General features: G+C 38.9%; 1 pseudogene; it reads right to left on the bottom strand.

Annotated features, from left to right (window-relative positions):
• Positions 1–18195: 18195 nt before the first annotated feature.
• Positions 18196–19262, bottom strand: LOC123939280 (annotated as a pseudogene).
• Between the last annotated feature and the right edge of the window lie 4213 nt (positions 19263–23475).

Genomic DNA, 23475 nt, shown 5'->3' with positions numbered 1-23475 from the left:
AGTTGTTGAATGAACTAAAGGTGAGCACCTGACTCAAGCTAGTTGAAGTCATGATTTATTTAGAGTCAAATTATTCAGGTGATTCATTACAGGACGTGAAGGCCAATAATGGCCAAAATCTTCAATGTGGCTGCAGGACCAGAGGAAGATATTCTGCAGCAAGAGAAATGTGATAATGATACTCAGAGAAGAAAAACTACCTGGAGCATCCTGGTGTGATTCTGCCTCTTTCCCCAACTGCCCCATAGCTTGGTCTGTCATAGCAGTGAACACTTTCACCCCTCTAGCTCCTTCCTTTAAGTTTAGGCAGGAATTCACAAAAACAACAACCTCATTCTGTCTTGCATTAAAGAAATTCCACTGACCAATAGAAAGTTATGCAGCCATTAAAAAGAATGTTTACAAAAAGTTTCTGATAATCTGGAGAAATACTTATGTTAGAATGTCAAGTGGAAAAGAGACGAAAAATGTGTATATATAGTATCAACTTTACCACATTGAAACTTCCATAAAATTATGAGTAAAAATTCATAGAAAAATAATCCCCCAAATATCAACAGTGGCGGTTTCTCTGTTATTTTGTACTTTCTTATATTTTCAAATACTTTTTCTAATAAGAATGTTTTTATAATAGAAAGTCCAATTTTATTTGGAAATGTATTTTTGCATTGCCTAGCTTTATGCATTATTAGCTAAGCTTGGAATTTAAAACAAAATCAACCAGAAGATTACAGAATGTTAATGTTGCAAGAAATCTTGGAATTTCTTTAGTCCAGGGTTTTAAGATATTTCTTTGGGGTCATAGATAACTAGAGAATCTGATAGAAAATTTGATTCTTCTTACAGAAATAAATACGTATATAAAAATAAATCTCTTAGGAGGCTTTAGTTGCAAGTTATGGAAAACCCTATGACACAGGTTTAACTGTTAAATAAATTTGTCGATTCCAGTAACGAAAAGTCCAGGAGTATCTGGCTTCAGGTAAGGTTTGGTCTAGTAACTCAACAATGTGATGGAAGACTGTGTATTTTTTCTGTTTTTGCTCTTCCTTCCCCAGGTTCAAGCCCATCCGAAGGCTGATTTATCTTGGGGTCTCAGGATAGCTTTATAAGTTCCTGGGTTTTCACACATAGTCTTATATCCCCAGCAGAAAAGAAAGTCTTTGCCTCAGCATTCCCAGCAAATAATCTGTGATTCTCAAACTGATTGGTCAAATTTACATGCCCATCACTGTGTCAGTCACTGTGTCTGGGATAATTGAATGTGCTCACGGGCTTAGCCCAGATCAAGAGTTCCACCCAGTCTTCCCTATACCATATTCAACCCCCAATAGAAATGAGACTTAATGTAATAGTGTTCCCAGTTCATGCTGCCCTTGGATCTAAGGTTTGATTTTGTCTATATTCTAAGGACAACGGAAAGGCACAGAGATTTGTAATCTTTCAAAATCACTTCCAGTGACACCCAGGTGGATGGATGAATGGAGTACTCAAAGTTTAGTGAAATGGTTTTGGTGGACGTGAAAAATGAGCATTTCTGAAGGTTAAGGGCAGTCGAAACCCAAACAAGAAAACTCACCTCTGATGATTGAGTTAACCGTTACTATTATTCTTCATTTTATAGAAGAGGAGACTAAGGTCCAAAGAGGTTAATTAGCTTCCTGAGGCCCCAGAGCTGGTAAACAGCAGTGCAGAACTACCACGCAGGTTTAGTCTTCTCACTGGAGTGGCAAACTCTTTAAACTATGGAACTGGTTCTTAGCAGGATTCCCAAATCTCTCCAGCTTAACTTCAAGCAAGATCTCCATGACAACTGCAGTGCTAGAGTGTGGAGGCAGTAAAACATGTCGCTCAGATCTCTGACTGTCCCAGTTGCCATGCTTTCAAACATATCACTGCTCTGGTGCTAATGCCATACTTCCCTTGGACTGCTCCCAGCTGATGACTGAGCATGGCAAAGACAATAAGACAGGCCCATTCCTGGGACACATGGGACTTCTCTGATGGGCAAATTTTGTTCAAGGACTCCATATCAGCTTTGCCTAACTTTCTTGGACTTGAAATGCAGTTTAAGACTCTTCCATTCAACCAACATTTGTTCGTTCCTTTGTCCCTTCCTTCCCTGGTTCATATGGGACAGAACTGCATGCACTCTGATGGCTCTCCCAGCCACCTTTTTCTACACAGGTATTTTTCCTAATTAATCTCTTAATCTATTTTAATTAGTTCTGACTTATTGTGTTAGTTTCCTAGAGTTGCCCTACCAAAGTCCCAACTGGGTGGCTTAAACCAACATAAGTTTATATTGTATCACATTTCTAGAGGTTAGACATACAAGATCAGGGGTGCCTGAGTGGCTCAGTCTTTAAGCGTCTGCCTTTGGCTCAGGTCATGATCCCAGGGTCCTGGGATCGAGTCCCACATTGGGCTCCCTGCTCAGCCAGAAGCCTGCTTCTCCCTCTCCCACTCCCCTTGCTTGTGTTCCCTCTCTCACTCTCTCTCTCTCTCTTTCTGTTAAATAAGTAAATAAAATCTTTAAAAAAAAAGAAAAAAAAAATACAAGATCAAGATTTTGGCAGGGTTGTTTCCTTCTAAGGGCTGTAAGGGAAGATCTGTTCTAGTCTTTTCTCCTGGCTTCCAGTAGCTCAGGTATTCCTTGAATTGTAGATGATCTTCTCCCTGTGTCTTTACATCATCTTCTTTCTGTATATGTCTGTCTTTGTGACCCAATTACCCCTCTTTATAGGGACACAGTCTTAGTAGATTAGTGTTCACCCTAATGACCTCATCTTAATTTGATTGTCTGCAAAGATTCTAACTTCAAAAGAGATTACATTCGCAGGTATTAGGGGTTAGGACTTTATCATCTTTTTGAGTGGAGTGATCAGAATTCAGCCCATAGCATGCATTTGAGTGTGTCATTCTTGGAGGACCTGGGCTAACATCCAAGGGAATTCAGGAATTTCAGCAAGTCTGTTTACATTTAAAACCCACATCACTTCTAGAGCTACCATTTGGCCTAGGTGTATTTTTGAGGATGGAATATCCTGTATTCTTTAAACCATAAAAGTGCTAGACATATTTAAATTAATCTAATGGAACATAATTATACTAATTAGATGCATTTAAACATTTCATCAGAAATACCCCACAATATTAATTTAAAGCTTAGCTATTTTAAGGTAGGTCAGAGATAGGATAATTTTCCTTTAAATTTTCCTTTTTTTGAATAGTAGGGAGAGTTTATTTGTTTTAGTTTTGCTTTTGCACAAACTGTGTTCTGTAGAGTACAAGCTCTCTGTGAGATATAATAGATACTAAAAAGGAGGGGTATCAGATTTGTTTAGGAAATAGAATAAACTGGGGATTCATTCACTCATTTAACAAACATTTACTGGGCATCTGTCTGTGTGAGGGATTGTGCTGACTAGTGAGGATAGTCATTACTACTGAATAAGGTAGGGTCCTTATCTTTTTGGACCTTTCATGTCCTCATGTCCTCCAGGGCCTTTTATTTAGAAAAGGCCCAATAATCAAGTAAGTGAACACATGAACAAAATAAAAGAGGCAATAGGATAAAGAGAGCTGGGATTTGTCATCTGGGTTTCAGATGGGGTTATGGGAAAGGCTTTCTGGGAGAGCCAGTATTTCAGCTGAGACCTGAGTGGTGGGAAAGAGAAAGCTGTGTAAGTAGCTGGGCAAGTACAGGGAGCAGCAATTGCAAAGAAAGACTGAGGCAGCAAGGAGGTTGGCTGATTGGAAGAAGTAAAGTTGGGAAAGTGTGGTTGTGGACAGGAATTGAAGATGAGAGCAGTGGTTTGGGTTTGGGAAGGTCTGCAGAAACCAGATCATGGTGGGTCTGGTAGGCAGTGCTGAGGAGTTAGCATTTTATTTTAAATGCAGTGCACATTGGCACATCGGAGGCTCTGAAGAGTCCTGCAATAGGGTAGCCTGTTTGACAGCTATGTCCAAGTTTCCAAAATGTGTATGACCAAATTGCTCGGCTCATAAGTGATATCTGATGGAACATTTGTGTCCCCTGGAAGGCAGACTCAGAGATGCTGATTAAAAGTGGTTGCTACTTTAGGAACACAAATGTTCCATGAAAGGACATCGTTGGGGTACCAGTTGCTGTAATAAAGGTGAAATTCAAAAATATAGGAAAGGATGTTTATATTTTCTGAACTTAAGTTGCCTGAGTTCATATCCTAATTTCATTATTTAGTAATTATACCCTTGTGGGTGAGATACTTCTGTCTGTGCCTCAGTTTTCTCACTGTAAAATGGAGGATAATATTAGTTATTTCACATGAGTGTCAGGATTAATTGTAAAATTACATGTAAAGTTGTTTGAATGTGGTAAGTGCTCCATAAATATTATTTTTATTATTAATAGCCTAAATGTGTCAATATTTTTTCCCCAGAATGTCAAGCTTTATTTCTTGATGTTAATGAGCTCGTGCTTTAGAGCTAAGATAGTCTAGGGAAAATTTCCTCTTTTTATTGAGTAAACTCACTAAAACAAACACATGTGTATATATCTTTAACAAAATAATGGCAGGTCTCATTTACATTCCACAGTAAAATAAATAAATGTCATTTGATTTTCAACTTCTAAATTTCCTGCCTCTGTTTTCCTTCCTTTTGCAAAAATACCAAATATAAAACATAACCAAGTTAGGAAATTGTGTGTTCATTCAGCACTCATGTGCAGAAGAGTACTGAAGTGTCAGTGCCCCAGCATGGATCCAGGTGTTTCTCCTGAAAGGAGTTTGTGAAGCCCTAAAATTCTCTTCACTCCATTTTTAGCAACAGACCTGCTCTCTTCATTGGTCACTTGTCAAGGATGCCAAGAACTTCTGAGTTCTGCACTCTTTATGCAGGTTGGCTGCTTTGACCTAAATGAGCCTCACTCAAGAGCTAGAAGGACCTAACCGGGCGGGTAGCATGGGGAGAAGACTGAGCACATGAAACGATCAGAAAACCAGTCGATTAATGATTTCCCTACCTTCAAACAGGAACTGAGAATTGTTGACATAATTTTGGTCCATTAATTTTTTTTTAAACCTGCCTTGCCTAAATGGATTTAATGTGTTTTTTTCTCCTGACACTTATCAGCTTGGGAAAAAAAGGAAACTTAATTGCAACATTTATGTATAATTGCTGGGTGATGAATGCTTGAGGAATTTTTACTTTGCAGACATACCAAAACAAAAAATCATCCCACAATCAACATCTCTGGGTGAAATGAGAGATCCTCTCCCACATCCTGTGTGTGAGCATTTTGAATTTAATTGCTTCACCATTTCATTTGTCATTCTCTAAAATAGGCCTCCAGAGAGATTCTCTTCAGACAAGGTGTTCTCATGGCCAGAGGTACAGAGTGAGTGAGTCAAGTGAAAAAATCTGTCTCTAACCTGACTTGTGTGCCACATTAAGGCTCGCATCCTCATCTCACGGGGATTACATTTTGGGAGTAACACTAATAATGCATTTGAAATAATTGTGGGCAAATATCAGAAATTTGAGATAATTGAGTGCTTCCTAAGGTAGCAAAGACTTCAGGTATTAATTGATTCCTAAAGAAAAAATTTTAATAGAGCTGAAATACAATTGAACAAAAAATACCATGTATTTTCAGTGAGCATTTATGATCAGTCATGTCATGGCTGAGAGGATGTAAGTCAGGCAGGGTCTAGAGTGCTGGTCCACTGGTCTCACATAGTTTGCATTTGCATTTGGCTTGGCTATTATATACATGTAATATTTCAGAAATCATGGTAACCGGGCAAGTGTTACTTTCAATTATACACCTTCATCCTGTCATCTTACAACCCGCACTTCTTGGGTTCCCTGCAGGCATCTGAGTTTGCACCAGTTAAATACATAAACCACAAATTGGTGGAAAGAAGATGGGATTAAAGTAGATGACATTTTAAACAACTTCCTTGGTACTCTATGTTCTGAAAACTTGGAAGAGATAAGTGTAAACTGGGACAGCAAGGAAGACTTTGCAGAGTAGGTAGGTAGACCTGACATAGATGCTAAAAAGGAGGCAGTATTGGGACAGGTGCATGTAGAACAGCCAGGGTGGCAGTAGCTGGTGGCCTGAGCACAGAGAGGCTCTGCAGGAGGGTATGAGGGCATGTGGACTATATGGAAGGAAGTTGAGATGATTACATTTGAACCAGACTTGGGGATACCTTCAAGGTCAAAAAAGTTCCAGGACCACATAGTAGTAGTAATGAATAGAGCCAAGACCAGACCTGAGAACTTTCTTTGACATTGGTCTTGGTTGGATACCACTCTGTTTTTGTTGCACTAAAAGGTATTAAGTTTCAAGTTAGGAAGCCCAACAAATAACATTAGCACCAATTTTAGACCCAGGTTCTTGGAAAATACGGCAGGTATATGTAAATATATATGTGCATTGTTTCTAATTATCTGTCTCTTTTTACTAACATGGCAGATGATTTTCTTAAAGGTTAAGATAAGTTACATTTATTCTTTTCTTTGTCTCATCACATAGGTTATTCCTACCCAGGCACATCCATATCACATTATGATGGGAACAGAAAGAATTATTTATTCTGGGAATCCTTCCCATTTTCTCAATACATCATTTTTATTTCATTGTTTGATTTATGTACTTGTGTAGGTAGAGGGTCCTGGCTATTCATTTCCATGAGCCTTTCCTTTTTCTGAGGTTCTGATCCTTCTTCTCCCATCTTGTGTGTATGAACTAGATTGTGAAAACACCACCAGCAGCTGTGGGCTTTTTCTTCCATCTTGTGGCCAACGGCTTGACTTCTGAGTTTCTGTAATGATCAAAGGGCTTAATGGGCACTGTATTAGGATACTTTCCATGGCAAGTGAGAGCACAAACACGTTTATACAAAAAATAATTTACTGGTTCACATAACTAATGAGTTCAGGATGTCGCCCTAAGCATGGCTAAGTGCTCAGATGGTTTCAGCAGGACTTGGTCTTGCTCCGTCTCTTGGCCCTGATTTGCTCCATGTTGGCGTCATTCTTAGGCAAGCTCTGCTTACATAGAGGCCAGATGGCTAGGAGCAGCTTTAGGCAGTCATCTTCCCAGATTCAAGTCAATACAGAATAATTTCTCTTTCCCAGTGACCTATAATTGGGTCCCATCGGTCAGTCCTGGATCACAGTTTTCCACTAGAGTCAGGAATGTGTTCCACCACCAAGTCACTGAGAGTGAGAATGTATGTGAAGGTGCCCCTCCCCATAGTGCTATCACCAGAAGAAGGGGGGATAGTGGGCAGGCTGGGGTGTGATGATGACTTTAGAAAGATGAATCAAGACTTGGGTCTGGGTCTTAGCCCTTCTGGAACATACAGCTGAACCCCAAATTTCTTTTAACGTTCACCATGTTTTACCTTAAACATTCATGTGATTTCTCTACAGTGTGTGTTTTAAAATAAAGATAATGTTTCCATTACCAACTGACTAGCTTGAACATTCTAGGAAGGGACACCATTCAATATCCTCTGGTTTTAGAGGTGCTTCCCTGCATTCCACAGGTTCCAGCCTGAGAACCACTGCTGCATACAACCATCATATAATAAGATGGGCATTAACAGGTTTCTTTGCTGTTTTGATTGAATTGCTTAAGGCTAGAGAAATAACTGGTAAAACTGGCATACAGCGTAGATATCAAGAAAATAGGCTTTTGGTCACATGCCCATGAGTTGGAACCCTTCTTCACTACCAACAATCTGTACGACCTTTGATAAGTTATATCTTTGAGCCATGGTTTCCCCATTGGTTATCACCACTCATCCTTCCAAATTGTGAGGACTGAGTTAATCCTCAAGAAACCAGCACAGGGCCTGGCAGAGAGAAATTCTTGGGAATTGTTAGTTAATATCAGCATATTGTAATATAACAAATACCATAATTAAAATCCTACATGAACTTATATACATAATAAACTTTTAAAATGATTTTACTTCTACCAACAACCTCATACTGCAGTTTCAAATGGAAGCAAAAGATGGATGATAGATTTGTTATTTGTTTTTCCATGACCTGCAGCTAATTGAAAAAGACTCGAGATATAAAACAAGGAAGCAGAGGAGATTGCCTCTCGAGTGGAGAGGTTTTATTTTCATGCTATTACCATAGACTGGCTGTAATATTTTCCTGCTCTTTAATTCCTACACAGTTGTCATTAATTGCACACTTATCTTGCCTTTAATGCCAGCTCTTATTTCTTAACCAACTCTTGCACAAAGCGATTAGCCAAAATACATCTTTCCTTCAATTTGCAACAGAAAGTCCACCTGCTAAGCTTTTTCTCACACTCTGAATAAAAACAAGCGAAAGAGAGCGGCAGGAAATGGCTTAACTAAGGCAGATTATCAGTCAGTCACTGGTGTCTTTTAACTCTAAGAGCTAATGATCATTTCTGGCTTATGAAAATGCCCACCACATTTGAGATGATAGCTACTATTAAAAAGAAAGTTGCAGCACATTAAATTGTAGAAATTTAAAAAGGCTCCATAGGACTCCTTTCATTTAAGCTTTGGAGACCCTAATCTCCTCTAATTTTAAAGTGTATCTTTTCACTTGGCTCTCATACTTTAAATAGCTCCCTCCATTTGTTTGTCCATTTAGTGTGCATGCACACAAACACAGTCACACACTGCTTACGTGCTCTGATTTTAAAGATTTCAAGTAGCTTCTATAAGGGTGCATATGGGCAAAGTTAATCTGAACATACAGAAAGTGTCACGTGGTTATGCAATGAAATCCTTCCCCAACTCCTACACAGTTCCTGCAAGGAAAATACGAATGATTCAAATCAGAAAGGAGTAATTCCCAAGGGAGTGCTTTGTCTTTTAGACATGTTACCCTCAGAATTTCAATCATTTCAAGTGTCTTCTGAGTGAGGGGCATGGGGTTCTGAATGTTCGAAATGTGTCTGCCTTCTATGTGTTCTTCCTCCCATTTTTTTAGAAGAGAGGGTATGATGTCATAGTTCAAAGCTCAGACTGGGAAGCCAGCTGGCTTGAGTCCAACTCTTGGGTGCACCAACTCCTAAGGGTGTCTGTGGGTGAGTTACCTAACACCTCTCTCCTTCAATCCCTCATCTGTATTGACTTCATGGGGCCATTGCAAGGCCTAAATGGGTTCATCCACGTCAATAATTGGAACAGTACCTAGCACACAGTAAGTTACTTTAAGCACAGCTGCTGATAATAAGAATAGGCACAAGCCTTCAGAGGACATGCTGGTGAATCAAGTTTCCAGTCTAAGACTGAATGTGCCATTTCCTAGCTGTGTGACCTGGAGCCTTCAAGTTTCTTAACTTTGCTGGGCTTCAGTTTCTTCACTGGTGAAGGAGAGTTCTCAGAATAACAATAATGAGTAGAGTTTGGCCTGAGTCTGCAGTCAGAAAGAATTGGGAAAAAGTCTGGACTTCAGTTCTCATTATTCATTGATTTGGTCAAATTACTTCATCCTGAAATCCACATTTGTTGTGTAGATTAAATGAGCCAATACATACAAAGGGTTTAAAATAGTATGGGGCACTTTGCCGGGGCTAGATAAATTTTCACTATTCCTACTGCTTACTCATCTCACATGAATATTTACATTTGGGAAATAATAAGAGGGTGCTTGCTTAATCAAGGGACCTGGGTGTGGCACACCTGGGATGTCCTTCCAGGGCTTCACGCCCTGTGACGTTGTGGCACATGATAGGCCATACAGTATGATGTAAGCTGTTGTTAGGTGTAAGCTGTTGTTAGGGTGTGGCATTCTTTGCCTGTGAGTTTCTTTTGTCGGCAATGTCCATGTGCCTGTCTCCTTGAAGGTCCTCTTTAAATGCCACATGCTTTTCCCCTGAAGACGTTGCTGCTCCTCCAAGCTGGCTGTAATCTGTTACTGCATTAAACTGCTGCTGCTCTCAGCACTCCTCACCTTAAATTACCATTACTGTACATATTTTTCCCCCTCAAGGAGACTGTAATTACTGTGAAGGCCTGCTCTATGAATGATTCATCATTGTAATCTCCTCATTGCTGGAACAATGTTTGGAACATGGGGGAAATTGTGTAGATATTCACCAAGCTAATGAATAAGTCAGTGAATGAATGAAACAGCTAATGGTTGGATGATTGTGGGCAAATTTAGCCTGGGAAGGAATGGCACTAAGCATTTGCCTTTTTTCCCTTTTTGAGTATCAAAACCACAGGCTCTGAAAAGTCCTTGCAGCTGGGAGGTAGAGCTGGAATCTGGGCTCGTGAACTGGGTGGGGTCTGTAAGTCCTCAACTTTAAAAAAATTCACTTGTTTAAAAAAATTCATCTGTTTAAAAAAAAAATTCATATGTTCAGTACATTTCATTTAGCACATGTTGTGGGCTTTAGCCCTCTTGCTGAGGGTATAGAAACCTGTGTTTAGCAGATTACTTTACTGTGGAGTCATAGGACATCAGAAATGGAAGGGGCCTTAGGATCAATTCTGGATCAAGACTTCTCAGATGGTATGATGAGGAATGGTAGTACCCGTGAGAAAATCACAAATAAATGAATCAAAAATAAGACACGTCTATTGTGCTTAGCTTGGAGTAGGCTATATTCTATACCCCTCCACTTTCTAGATTAATGATTATAATGATAATAGCCATAATAATAGAAGCTAGTATCTATTTAGCTCTTAGAACTGACGTTATAAGAGCTTTATGGGGTAGACACTATCATCCCTTTTATTTATTTTTATTTATTTAAAGAATTTATTTATTTATTTGAGAGAGAGAGAGCATATGAAAAAATATTTCTTCATTCTAGGTTCTGTAGCTGGTCTAATAATTGACATAAAACATAAACAGGAGAAAAGGAAATAAAATTTCATACACACATCTGGGAGAACGCCCCCCCCCCCCCCAAAGGTCTGAGACTCAAAGAAGTGACCAAAGTAGGACCTCATCTAATCTTATCCCTAGCAGGTTGTAGAGTTGGGGCTAGAATTACCCTCTTGACCCTTACTGAATTCAGTTCTTCCCCCCACCCCATATCTGTTGCTGCCTTCTCTATTCCTCTATTCCATTCTTCCCTTCCGGCTTCCCTTCTCACCTCCTCTCCTCCTTCCCTCCTCACTTCCTCTATTTTGTACAGAGAAGTAAAATAGCCATTAAACCCTCTGTTATTAGGTTACTTGTGAGTTTTGCTGGTGGTCTCTCAGTTCAGCCACCTCCTAGTACTTCATACCAATCAAACCCCTACAGTCTTTCAACAACAGAACTCTACAGGGTGACAGCAGCAGGTGGATCACGTTCTGTGTATTGTGTAGGCTGCAAATTGAAGCAAGTCTTCTATTGAAGAACCATAATACTGCCTAATTAAACACACAAAAAAATTTAGTTCTTTCTCCATTTTCCTTCTTCTCTAACCATATTTTTTCAAACAAAGCTTAGAGAAGCAAGGCTTATTCTACAGATCCCTACTCATTGATTTATCTCTTTTTTCTCTTGAAAACCTCTGTGGTTGTTTTAAATTATTTACTGAAAAAAAAAAGAGAGAGAGAGAGAGATGTCTTCTTAACTTCTCAAATCTTAAATTGGTATTCTGTAGACTTCTAAATGAATAATTACTCCATCATTTTGGAATTTTTTAAAAAAGACTTTATTTATTTGAGAGTGTGAGTGAGAGAGAGTGCACATGAGCAGGGACAGAAGGAGAGGGAGAATCCCCTGCTGACAATGGGGAGGGGGGTGTGATCCCAGGACCCTAGGATCAGGACCTGAGCTGAAGACAGACACTTAACAGACTGAGCCAACCAGGCCCCTCCCTTCATCATTTTGGTATTTGAAATAAATTTTTTGAGGAAGAATCTAAACAGTATTCAGTGAGAATCTATTCTGAGCAAAAGTTTGTCCTCATAAAAAAAGACATAAAGTCTAATCATAGCACCTGGCAGGTAATATAGTAAACAATACAATATAGTTAACAATACAATATAGTTGTGCTTTCCATAATTAGCAATGGTAGTAAGAGTAACAGGAGCATTAGATTATCTAGACTTAATGTCAGACATTTTAACTTACTAGCTGTGTGACATAGAACAAGTAGCATAATTTCTTTGAGTGTCAGTTGGGAGGACGGAAATCAAAGGAAGTTATTAGTCAAGTGTGTACTTCACCAATGTTTTATAGTTTAAAAACTCTAAAATGTCATCCTTTTGCCTTGAATTACACCTTTCAACTTTCCGAGAAAATCTCTTCTTTTGCTTAGATCATAAGTAGAATGCTGGGCTGACATTGTATTTTAGGTTGCCAGATAAAATACAGGGCACCTGTTAAACTTCAATTTAATAACAATTTCTTTTAGTATAAGTATGTCTATGCATTAATACTCAATATTATTTATCAATAATTCAAATTCACAGGGCATCCTGTATTTTATTTTCCAAATCTGGCAGCCTAATTATATTTTAATGGACAAGTTTACAGACTGCAGTACAATTCCTTGATCTACTGTTAACTGTACCCTTTTAGAGATGACGACACTGACTAATGGCCTCTAAAATTCATTTCAAACCTGAGGATTTGATAACTGTGATAAGACAAGGAAGCTGGTGGAATCAAACCCACTTCAAATCCCCCAGTATCACCACTTCCTACCTGTGTGGATTTGGTTAAGCTAGCCTCTCTAAGCCTATCTCTTATTATGTAAAATTTTCTTCTTTCTAAGACAATTACTTTTCTCCTCAGTGGATTTGCATTATCCATTTTTAGTGCTCATTTCTGAACTGTGTTATCAAAATTCTAATTTTCTTTCTGTGAACAGAGCAAATTCAGGAGTCTAGCTCTTGACCTTTATGGTTAAGAACACGTTCGTTCTCCTGAGGGATTCTTCTTTTCCTTGTTTACAGTTGGAACTTGCAGCTCACCAGTCACACTTGAGAATCTGATGCTGATGGAGGAGGAGGTTTTCAGAGTCTTCCTGTATTACTTAAAAGGAAGAGGGAGGGGTGCCAGGGTGGCTCAGTGGATTAAGCCTCTGCCTTCAGCTCAGGTCATGATCCCAGGATCCTGGGATCAGCCCCACATAGGGTTCCCTGTTCAGCAGGGAGCCTTCCTCCCCCTCACTCTCTCTGCTTGCCTCTCTGCCTACTTGTGATCTCTGCCTGTCAAATAAATAAATAAATAAATAATCTTTAAAAAAGGGAAAAAAGAGGGAATTTGGGAATTTGGAGTGAATGTCTCCTCCTTTCCTCTCCCCTGGGGATGGGACTTTGCCTGGGCTTGGCTGCAGCTAGCTTCTGTTCATTAAACACCTCTGCTCTCCCAGTTTGGGGCTGGGGATCTCACATGTTGTACCTTATCCCACCTTCAGGTAGCCCTGTGAAACAGACACATATTACCCTCATCGTATTGAGTGAGAAAATGTCCCTAAGTGATAAGTCTAGGCTGAAAACTCACATTCAATTCCTAGGTCATGGAAAGCATCTCAGGCTGGTTACCTGAATTCCTGGCTATTGAATAGCTTGTTAGTAGTCTCTAGTTGACCTGTTTATTTCTCCAGAAGCTTGCTTAAGGTGATATCTACGTAGATGTTTTTCTCCCAAAGATGGTGCTGTGTAATAGGGTTTGATGAAATGTGGTCCATCCTTTCCCTGTGGGAGCTGGCAATCTGGAGCCAAAGTGCTTCTGAAATGTTATTTTTAAATAGTTTGGAAAACATACTACAATAACACCTGTTTATTGTCTATGTTAGAATGCAAAGCTATATGGAGGGAAAAAAACAGAATATAATCTGCCAGTCCTCCGGAGAGACACTGTTATGTTGATGTACTCTCTTGTAGATAGGTAGGTGGATAAAGATACACAGATAAAAAATAGATGTTTAAGATGTTGTTGTTTCATAGAAATAGGATCACATAGAAGAAGCCATTCCAGATTTTTTTTTTAACTCAACAATGTATCTACACCAACAGATTTTGTGTTTTTGTTGGGGAGTTGGCCAAGATATATATAATAATTTTTAAAAGAGAATTAAAATTGAAATTGTGTTCTACAGATTCTATATTGTTAGGTTTTTTTAAACACATCTCTTCTGGAAATATGACTTGTGATCATTAGCAATCCATATTTTACTTTACTTGTAGAAACCTCAGTGGAGAAGGAAACAGAAGAGAATGTGGTGTCCATAGTGGCTGTTTTTCAGACCTTCTGAACAGGGACCCACAGTTTTTTTTTTTATAGCTGTCTCATATCTGGAGGACAGTTTCTGTTGGGATTCTCTGACTTAAATTTCCCTTGAAAGGTTTCTTGGGCATGTTGAAAGGCAGAGTCTGACCTTACTCTGTGGATACACTGGGCTGTGTGCTTTAACAATTTCATCGAGTGAAACAAAGCATTTAGACCTTAACATGAAATTAAATTCCAGAAGAACATTGTACTTTCCTCCTCCAATATGACAGAACAAACTATTCGAGGCACCAGAACCACGTCGCCTGAGAAGTTGCTCAGATTCTTGATTTCACCTGGTGACAGGTAGTGCAAGTTGGAGTGATGGCTTCATGGTAACGCACAGCTGAGTGTTTGCTCTGAGGGTAGGTTCCACTGCAGCTTGGTCTGTGGTCAACTGAGGGAGCGGAAGAAATCATACCTTCTCAGTGAACAGGACTCTGCATATCTTGGTTGCTTCATAAATGCTTACTGATGGTCATGAAAGAAACAACTCTTCAACTTCTTGTACTCAGTTTTTTTTTTGCTAGTGGGAAAATTCTTTTTCAGTAGGTGGCAATGATTAAAAACAAAAAACAAAGCAAAAAAAAAACCCCAAGAAACAAACAAAAAAAACAAACCAACCACGCAAACACATTTCCTACTATAGCAAGTATAGTTTAGTGAAAGTAGCAATGAATGTGCCTTCGAAGACTTGAATTGAAGTCCAACTTTGCTACATACTGGTTCATTAGCCCTGGACAAATGATCATTCCTGGCTTCCTTATCTATTAAAGTAGAAATAATGATCTTTCATTTCTTTAGCATATTCTTGTGAAATTAATACACAGGAAATGTTTTGTATACCATAAATCACTTACGATAAAGATTAGATCAAACTTTTCTTGATCAAGGCACTCAAGAAAACCAGGCACTGTGTTAAACACTTTGTATGCATTATCTTATCTAACACTCAAAATCTCTATGCAGTAGATACTGTTTGCTATCCTCATTTTACAGAAAAGACAACTAGTGGCTAGAGGGCTTATGTAACTGACCAAGGCCACAAAGCTTCTCCCCTCACCCATACCTGGAGGATGAAAACAACCACTAGCACCAGAGACAGAAGGTCAGCAGGGAAATGATAGCAGAGCCAGGACAGAATACTATATAAATATACTGATTATATTATTTTTTCCCCTCAAAGTATGTTAGGTGTACTATTCTTATATATAGGATGTCTTTAGGACAGGCACAAAGAATTTTGTAAGTTATACATTTATTTTAACATTAGGAAAATATATACACCTAGCATAGCAAATCCCTGATTTTAGGGTTGTGACTTCCTTGGATGAGAGTGCAGTTCCCAGATACTCAGTTCAAAGAAATAAGGTGATTTGAAGACAAATATGAAATAATAGTACAGGTGTTATGCAGATATGGTAAAATCAGACGTATGATAAAACTGTTTTAAGTGTGAGACAGCTACGTCATAAAAGCTGTAGTTAAAGATGATATTATGCATGGCATTTACCAAGGCTTTACATAATAAGATTTTGGTGTTTTGCGCATATGGGCAATAGAAGGGTGTAAAATTCAGATGTGAACTTTTTTTTTTTTTTAAAGTAAGCTCTATGCCTGGCATAGGGCTTGAACTCCCAACCACAAGATCAAGAGTCTATGCTCCATGACCTGAGCCAGCCAGGTTCCCCCAGATGTGGACTTTTACATAAGGCAAGCTGAATATAGTCAATTCAAGATCAATAACAATAATATTAATCATAATAGTTATCATTTATTGGAGCTTACCATGTTTTAGAGATGCTGTGTAACACTTTATACTCTGGGCCTAATTTAAGTCTTCAGTTCATTTGCACTTGGAGAAGCTGCTGTGGGAGGAACATCAAGAAACAGCACATCTGTGCTGTCCCATATAGTCACCCCTAGTCACTTGTGGCTCTTGAGAAGCTGGAATATGGAGAGTCCAAATTGAGATGTCCTGTGAAGGAGTTCAGAATACCACCCCGAAATACACTTTGGTGTAAAGATTATTTTGAGCTGATTGCACTTGAGAAACAGTAGACATAGAGAGCTCTGTGCTCTCCCCATCTGCCAAAAGCTGGCATACACGTCCTCTTATGAGATTGTTCCTTCTCCCCTCTCCCATACCTGGAGGATGAAAACAACCTTAACACCAGAGACAGAAGGTCAGCAGGGAGATGGGTCTGTACAAACCAACCTTACTATAAGAACCCTAATCTTCCATCTGTCTCCTCCATATATTTACCTTCCTACAATTTAGTATGTCTAGAAGCCCCACCTCCTTTTCTTGTGTCTAGTTGCTTCTCCACAACTGATTGGCCTTGGTTAAAATGACATGTAAGTCCCTAGATCTAACCTTCTTTCTAGGTCTTCACTTTCCTATGAAGATCTCTGTGCACGTAAAAATTAAAATACTATCATCAAATAAAATGTGTATGCCTTTCTCCTGTTAATTTCTCACCTGTCAGTTTAATTCATATGGCTTTGTTACCGAATATAAGAAGGTGGAGGAAAAAGTTTTTTACCCTCTACAGCTGTCAGTGTAAAATACACATTGGAACTCGAAGACTTAATATGGGAAACACAATGTGAAATATCTCAACTTTTAAAATATTGATTACATATAGAATTGACAATATTTTAGATATTCTGGCCTAAATCATATGGTTAGAACTAATCTTGCCTGGTTTTTTTTTTAAGTACTAGAAAAATGTAAAATTACACATGTGGCTCTCAATTTTGGCTCACACCATATTTCCAGCAGACAGCACTGTTCTAAGTGAGGTATACAACTATACTCTTGGCTTATACCTGGGCTGAGGTCCCAGGTTAGGTTTTCAGCTGGGAAGATAAGGTGTTTCCTTTGGTTTAATTAGCAGGTATACATGCAAACCTACCCAGGGTTCGACTACTCTGCTTCTGCATTTGCATTTTCCTACAGAGACCACCAGCTGCTGAAAAGCCAGAGAGCGATAACGGAGTATGCTTCTTGCTGCTTTAGAGCCATTAAACTCTTAAGGCAGGACGTTGCCCCTTGATTCTGTGTGCAAATAACAGAGTATTACAGTTAGCATCTGTGTAGTTACACTGATATAATTTAATGGGGTCAGGGCAAATCACATTATTCTGGGACTGAAGTGCATTCATGATGGGTAATTTATTCATAGGTGAGATATGGCAATTTCTTAAGAAGTCTCTCAGAGAGTGAGTTCCAGCACCCAGAGCTTGGAGGGTGTTACTGTAGCAATAGATGCCATTAAAAGAGGTAAACTGAAATTAAAAATCCAAAATGAGCTCTTTCTAGTTCTAACACAGGGTCACACAGCGAGGACCTAAACAAAGAAAAACTCTCTTGTGCCAAATAATCATGATCCTTCCCATTTTTGCTTTCTCCCTACTTAAGTGGATTAGCAATAGTGTTCTCTGCAAAGCAAAGAAATCCATGCACACATGCACACACACACATACAAATAAAAAGTTAAAATCCTTAAACAACAACCATTTTGTAGGACTGGGTAAGTGAAACCCAGTGCCCCACTTCCTGCTCTCTGGACCACTCCTCCTATAGTTTCTTAGTTCCCCTCATAGTCCATTTGCTGGATTTAGAAGAAAGAGTGCTGGACTCAAAGGAGAATATCGAGGTTCAAGTACTGTTAAAGGTAATTCATGGCTTTCTGCCCTTGGAAAAGTCCCTTGACTATTCTGAGCCACATTTTCTTCACCACCCCAAAAATGTTATCAAATATAGGAAGCAATATGGAAAACTCTGCCACATGGCCAGTAGTGTGACTTTTTGTTTGTTTGTTTATTTGTTTGTTTGTTTTGGTAAGGCTCTCTGCTTATAATGAATTATTTTAATTAGTTTTGTTACTCAAAAGAAACTTCTGCATCAAAGCCCCCCACCCTGAGGTGGCTTGGGGAGGGGGCGGGGATGAGGGCAGAGCCCACTTCATATTAGGAATTCTGGTCCTTGGGGTTGTACTTGAGCATGACTTTCAAGCGCAATCCCTTTCTGGCTGTTTCATAAGCCTCCAGAACTTTCTCCAGAGGAAATCTATGGGTTACTAAGGGCTTTACTTTCACAGACTTGAAGGCATCAAAATCGCCATTGGCCATGTGTTGCAATATTGAACATGCCCTTGATATCCACCTCCCGGATGGCAGCATGCACTGGGGGCACAGGGCTCATCTCAGTGCCCAGCCCTACGAGCACCAGGGTCCCACCAGAATGAGAAGCATCAATGCCCGACTGGATGGTGGGCCCCACCCCTGTGAACTCGATGGTCACTTTTCGCTTGCACCCCAGCAGATCTTTCACTTTACTGACAATTTCCTTAGGGCTGTCTTTGGAGATCCAGAGGATTGTATCAGGCCCAACTTCCCTGGCTTCAGACAACTGAGAAGCAGACAGATGAGTCACCAGCACTTGAGCTGCAGCCATTGCCTTGGCCTTGATCAGAATGACCAGTCCCATGGGCCCAGCTCCACACACAAAGACCCTGTTCCTCAGGGCGATTCCAGCTTGCTGGCAGGCATGGATCCCCTCAGACAGTGGTTCAATCAGTGCCCCTTCTTCAAAGGTGACATTGTCAGGAAGCTTGTAGCAGAAGTCAGTGTTGTGTTTATAAAACCCATAGAGTTTCCTGTCATCAGGGGGTGTGGCATGGAAGAAGATGGATGGTGACAGATTATACCGGCTAATCTTGCAAAATTCATCCATTTCTCGCAGAATGCCAGGCTCTGTGGCAACACGATCCTCTGGTTTTAGGTGCTTGACCAGTGATCCCACTTTTATGACTGTCCCTGAAGCTTTATGCTCCAGCACCACTGGCTTTTCCACAATAAAATGGCCAATTTGACCATGCTGCCAGTAGTGGACATCTGAGCCGCAGATCCCAACAGAATGTGTCTTCAGCAACACTTCATTTGGGCCTGGTTCAGGGATAAGATAGTGGTCCAGGCTCAGGTCTCCGGTGTCTGTGCACCCCATGAGAGAGTTTCTCAGGCTCGGCCACCTCCATGTCGTTTTCTTCCTGAGGGAGGAGGCTTTACTCCACAGGACGCATGATGGTTCTGGTCCAGTAATGTGACATTTTAATGACCAAAACTTTTCTTCTTATGGAAGGAGCTGAGATGTCCTTCAATGTATGAATGGATAAAGATGTGGTCCATATATACAATGGACTATTACTCAGCCATCAGAAAGGATGACTACCTACCATTTATATTGAGGTGGATGGAACTGGAGGCTTTATGCTAAGTGAAATCAGTCAATCAGAGAAAGACAATTATATGGTTTCACTCATTTGTGGAATATAAGAAATAGTGCAGAGGATCATAAAGGAAAGGGAAGAAACCAGAGAGGGAGACAAACCATGAGAGACTTAATTCTGGGGAACAAACTGAGGGTTAAAAAAGGGGAGGTGGATGAGGGAAAAGGGTAATCGGGTGATGGGCTTAAGGAGGGCACAGGATGTGATGAGCACTGAGTGTTATCCGCAACTGTTGAATCACTGAACTCTACATCCAAAAATAATGATGTACTATATGTTAGCTAATTGAATTTAAATAAATTAAAAAAAACCCTTTTCCAGGTCTCATGCCTTAGCTTTTAGCTACTTATTAAACTTCTTCTTCATAAGAATAATGAGAGTTAAAATTTAATGAAAACCCACAATTAATTTAGTGTTAAGATGGTACTGCCTTCCTCTTAGTTTTTCTACTGTGAAATGTTATATACTTTCTAAAGAAAAAACAAACATGTGGATTAATAAATCATTTTAAGATAATTATCTGTTTAAGTACAATCTAGATCAGAAAACAGCTTTGCCAGCACCCATAAGAACCCCCAAAGGGACTTGGTTCTACAAAAACTTCCTTTATCCCCTTAAGAGTAACCAGTATTCTGGTTTTATGATAGTCACATTATTTGCCTCTCTTTATATTTTTAATATTAAAATATATATCTATAAACACTATGATTTTGGTTGTTTTGAGATTTTAAATAACCAAATCCATGGGGACACTTGTTTCTGACTTCTTTACAGCATCACATTTGTGATAATCATTCTTGTTATTGTGTCTGACAAAGTTTGCTTCATTTTCACTGCTGTCCTCTGTTGTGTGAATACACAATGATTGATTTGTCCAATATTGTTGATAAACTTCTGGGTGTTTTCTAATTTGGACCTATTCAAGTAATGCTGCTGTGAACGTTCTTGTCCATTTCCTTTGGTGCACATGAATATCCCTTTCTGATGTATCTATTACTAGGAGCAGAAATACAAAGTCACAGGTAATAAACATGTTCAGCATAAGAAGACACTGCCCGATTTTTGTAGAGTGGTAGTATCAATTTAGACTCCCTTCAGCAGAATTTGAGAGTTCCCTTGTTCTACATCCTTGTCAAAAGTTGGAATCATTGGTTTAAAAATGTTCAGCTAATCTGTTGGGTGTGTACACCGGTATGTTTTTGTGGTTTTAGTTTGCATTCCCATGATAGCTAATGAACTCATTGTCATAGTCTGGTAGCCTTTTGGATGTCTTCTCTGGTCATTGTTCAACTCTCTTCCCAACTTTTCTCCTGGGTTTTTCATCATTTTATTGATTTATAGGACTTCATTTTATATTCTAGATACAAGCCCTTTATGTGTGTTACACATCTCTTATTCTATGCCTTGCATTTTCATTCTCTTAATGATGTCTTGATGAACAGATGTTCTTAATTTTGATGTAGTCAAATTTATCAAACTTTTATTTTATGTTACTGATATGTTCACTTTAAAAGTCTTCTCCTACACTTGAGGTCATGAAGATGCTCTCCCACATTATCTCCTCAGGGTTTTATTATTTGTCTCTCACATTTAGATCTATAATCTACCTAAAATTGATTTTTTAAAAATGAGGTATAGGTAGGGGTCAAATTTTATTTCTATATGGTTATCTAGTTTTGCCAGTGACAAATATTTCAAATGCTAATCTTATTCCATTACTCAGCAGTGCCACTGTCTTCATCTGGGTTTTCCTAAAAGTAGAGCTCTGAGGGAAAATGTGCATGGATGTCTTTTATTTGGGGACCACAGGTAGCAGAAGTATAACACTGGGAAAGTGAAACAAGAAGACAAATTCAATACAGGATGTATAATAGAACTGGCTACTGCTTTCTGTAACTGGCGCTCAGTCTTTTTAAGGAGGCATACGAAATGCAACTTAGAACACTCTGCCTGGGAATAAAAAGAAAAAGAAAAAAAAAATTTCTTCATTGGGTCCAAAGCTGGCTTCAGAGATGTTAATTCCTCTAGCTCTCCAGGTTGCAAATATGTGAGTGCTGAATGTGGACATCCCACACCTGAGGCATTAGAGAAGTCTTAGGGCAGGGAGAAAGAGGTATGCAGTGTGGGTCAAAAGCAAGATGTGCACATACATGATGCTGGTGAAGACCAACATGCTGTTGCAGTAGCTGGTTGAAGTTAAAGTTGGAATGGAGAGGATTTTGATGTGATTCATAATTAATTGAATCCATTGATCTATTTATCTCTATTTGAACTAATACCACACTTTACTGAAAATTGTAGATTCATACTAAGTCTTTTCACCCAGTGGATCATGTTCTCCCCATGTTCTTCTTCAAGAGTGTTTTGATGAATGATGGTTGTTTGCATTTTATGCACATTCTAGAGTCAGGCTGTCACTCACAAATAAACCCTTGGGACTTTGATTGAAATTACCTTGATAAAAAAAAAAAAGAAAGATGAAAGAAGGAAGGAAGGAAGAAAAGAAAAAAAGAAAGAAAGAACCTTGAATCTATAGATAAGTTTAATGAGAAATGCCATCTTGATAGCATTAAAGTTTTCATGAATATAGTTATCCTTTAATTATTCTAAATAATGTTCTTTAACTTTTCTGCAGAGAAGTCTTACAACATCTTTTGTTAGATTTCTAGGTATTAGTTGTTTTTTTTTTAATTTTCTAACTTTGTCACTGTTATATAGAAAAGAAATGGATTTTTGGATGTCCAGTGATGTTACAAAACTTATTAGTTCATTGTTATAATTTGTAGATAATTTATATTTTCTACATATTGCAGTCAGGGCATTCATGAATAATAATAGTCTTTTCCCTCCTTTCCATTCTCTGCATGAGTATATCTCTTTCATGCCTTACTGTCCTGGCTGGGACTACCAATACGGTGTGGAGGGAAGGATGACAGTGGGTATGCTTACCTTCTCCCAGTCTCAAAGGGAGGGTATTAGTATATGCAATTAAGTTGCTAATTAGACTGTAAAGGATGTTCTTTATTAGATAAAGGATATTATATTTTTTTGTAGATTGATAAGCGTTTTTGGAAATCACAAATAGATTTTGAATTTTATTTAATAGCTATTTCACAACTATTAAAATACATATTTTTCTTCATCACATTAATGTGATGAATTACACTGATTTTTTTACTGTGTATTTCAGAATAATTTTAGATTTACAGAAGAGTTGGAAAGATGGTACAAAGTGTTTCCATATGCCTTCACCGTTTTCTTTTTCTTTTTTTATATTGTGTTATGTTATTCACCATACAGTACATCATTAGTTTTTGATGTAGTATTCCATGATTCATTGCGTTTAACACCCAGTGCTCCATGTAATCTGTGCCCTCCTTAATACCCATCACCAGGTTCACCCATCTACCCACTCCCATCCCTTCTAAAACCCTCTGTTTGTTTCCTAGAGTCCATAGTCTTTCATGGTTTGTCTCCCACTATGATTCTTCCCCCTTCATTTTTTCCTTCCCCTAAATGTCCTCCATGCTATTCCTTATGTTCCACAAATAAGTGAAACCGTATGATAGTTGACTTTCTCTGTTTGACTTATTTCACTTAGCACAATCTTTTCTAGTCCCACTCATGTTGATGCAAAAGTTGGGTATTCATCCTTTCTGACAGCTTAATAATATTCCATCATGTATATGGACCACATCTTCTTTATCCATTCATCTTTTGATGGGCATCTTGGTTCTTTCCATGTTCTGGCTATTGTGAACATTTCTGCTATGGACATTGGGGTGCATATGGCCCTTCTTTTCACCACATCTATATCTTTGGGGTAAATACCCAGTAGTGAAATTGTAGGGTCATAGGGTAGCTCTATTTTTAATTTTTTGCAGAACCTCCACACTGTTTTCCAAAGTAGCTGGGAATTTGCATTCCCACCAACAGTGTAAGAGGGTTCCCCTTTCTCCAC

This window comes from Meles meles, chromosome 3 (assembly GCF_922984935.1).
Source record: "Meles meles chromosome 3, mMelMel3.1 paternal haplotype, whole genome shotgun sequence".
In the NCBI taxonomy this organism is placed as follows: Eukaryota; Metazoa; Chordata; class Mammalia; order Carnivora; family Mustelidae; genus Meles; species Meles meles.
The sequence above is the reverse complement of the archived record's forward strand: the minus strand, read 5'-3'. Positions and strand labels throughout refer to the sequence as shown.